Source organism: Halichoerus grypus, chromosome 11 (assembly GCF_964656455.1).
Source record: "Halichoerus grypus chromosome 11, mHalGry1.hap1.1, whole genome shotgun sequence".
In the NCBI taxonomy this organism is placed as follows: domain Eukaryota; kingdom Metazoa; phylum Chordata; class Mammalia; order Carnivora; family Phocidae; genus Halichoerus; species Halichoerus grypus.
In genome coordinates this window covers 99,141,828-99,144,265 of record NC_135722.1, presented here as the reverse complement: position 1 = coordinate 99,144,265, position 2,438 = coordinate 99,141,828, and the positions used below count along the sequence as shown (strand labels likewise).

General features: G+C 44.1%; 1 pseudogene; it reads left to right on the top strand.

Annotated features, from left to right (window-relative positions):
- Window positions 1–925: 925 nt before the first annotated feature.
- On the top strand, window positions 926–2,053 carry LOC118549867 (small ribosomal subunit protein eS26 pseudogene; annotated as a pseudogene).
- The last annotated feature ends 385 nt before the right edge of the window (window positions 2,054–2,438 follow it).

Sequence of the window (2,438 nt, the reverse complement as noted above, 5' to 3'; positions counted from 1 at the left end):
AGCTCCCCAAGCAAGGGGCACTGATTAGTCTGTTCCAGCCTGCGGTGAGGGAGGGGCCACAGCCCCAGCTCAGGCTGAGAAAATGCTGCAGAGAGGAGGGAGGAGAAGCCCAGCCAGGACATGACCTCCTGGCTGGCACCATTCCCAGGGCAGACCGGGACTGCCTCAGGAGGGCAGGATGCCAAGCTCTGCAAAACCTGCACCTGCAGCCCCCAGGAGAGCATGAAACAGGGGTGCCCACCACCACAGAGAACGCTTTCTTTGTCTCCATCCATCCACACCTCTGCTAGGTCCTGATGCTGTACACTGGGGCTTGGCTTAGCATGGGAAGTTTAACAAAAACTTACAGGTCTAGCTGAAATTTGAGGTTATAAGAGGGGGAAATAGAAATTATGGCATTCTCCCTGTTCTTCCTTCCTAAACTGCTCTGGGAACAAATTGTTTTAGCCCTATGTACTTCGTGTCACACCATCCTCATTTCCTCACTTTGGAAATCATGAGATCTCAGCATTAGCTGGGACTTTGTAGATCATGTGTTCATTCAACATTTATTGAGTTCTTCACTTACCGTGATCAGGTGTAACACAGGGTAGGCCATCTAGCCCACCCCACATCCAGTATTTTAATTCTTCTATAGCACCCCATCCCAGATTGGCCATTCATGGATGGGGAAGGTGTTAAGTCCCTAGTGATCCTCATTCTAACCAATCTTTGTTAGAAATCATTCCTTTTAATCAAGCCAAAATCTGTATCTCTTCAGCTTCTAGTTGCACCCTTGGCCCTCATTCCCCTGATCCACTCCCCATTCCTGTCCCCAGTCATTGCCAAGGCCACAGCAGAGTCCTTCAGATATCTGAAAACAGCTGCCAGGTTCCTTCCAACCCCACAACATGACCAACATCTAATAACTACTCTGAGGAACAAGATGGACTGTGGCCTTTCGGATGTCAAGTAACTTAATCCTTTTGTAACTCTTCTCCCTCACATTTATTTGATTCCTTTTCTACTTAATCTCCAGTCTAGCACAAAGTAGTGGTCACAAAAGTCCTTCATAAAAGCAGGTTGCTAGATTTCTCTCCTTGTCTATGTCAGACTGGCTTGTATCAGACAAATTTCTCCTATTAAAAACTTTTAAAAACAAAAACAAAAAATGACTCTTTAAAAATCATCAGAGAGCTACCAAGGCAGCCAGGACTTATGTGCCAAAATCCCAAAAAGAAGGGAAATGAATTGAGAAGCACCTTACATTCATGATTGCTTTTCCCTTGAGGCATTCACTGATTCATATGCAGTAGCTCAGAGGCTGAGAAGACAAGCAGAGACTAAGAAGACAAGCATAAAGTAGCAGCTAAGACACCGTGAAGCTAACAGAGCTTTTGACAGTCTCATGAGGCTGAAGAGACATAAATTGGAGTTCAGAGCCACCAAGGCATCCAGGATATAAAGGTTGAGATCCTAGAAAGAAGGGAAGATCAAAGAAATTGAGCCTAACATTTAGTGCCAATTTCCCACAGGGCATTTGTGATCTATAAGCAGCAGCCCAGGAGCTAAAAAGTCTAATCAAAAGGTGGTTATGAGACTGGGAAATTAAAGAGAACTTTGAGCTCTCAGGTCCTCACTTCCAAGATGCAAGAGGGAGACTGAGGCTGAGTGTGTCGCACCCCCTTCCTAATAGGATCTTCATCCTGATGTGGACCAAGAAAAGAAGTAACAATTGTGGTGCCAAAAAGCCACGGACGTATGCAGCCCATATGCTGCACTAATGGGACCCTATGTGTGCCCAAGGACAAGGCCATTACGAAGTTCATCACTCAAAACAGTACAGACCACAGCTGTCAGGGACATTTCCAAGCAATACTCTTTGACACCTACATGCTTCCCAAGCTGTATATGAAACTGCATGACTGTGTGAAACTACATTACTCTGTGTGAATTTTGCCATCCACAGCAAGGTAGTCAGGAATCATTCTCATGAAGCCTGGAAGACCTGAACATTCCCATCCAATTTAGACCTAAGGGCACTGCCCCATGGCCCCTGCCAAAGCCCATGTAAGAAAGCTGGTCCTTAAGGACTGAAGAAAAGCTGTGCTCTGGGGGAAAAAATAAATAAATGGAAATTGTATTTTTAAAAATAGGTTTTTTAGCACTGTACTCTTACAGTGCTAAGGAGATAAAAATGAAAGATCACCAAGGAGGAGAAGCCCTGGTAAATATTCCAGGATTTCATCTGGGATCCATGAAGGGCAAAACCCAAAGAGTAAAAGTGAGTAGGGAATATATCAACCTTCACTGAGACTGGAACCCAGCTTCAAATACAGAGGATCTTTCCCAACTCTAATTGACTAAGCAAATCTTAATTGGAAGAAGATATCATCTACAAACTATAATTTTCATAACAGTGTCCAGCATTTAATTTAAAAAAAAAAATGAGTAGGTAT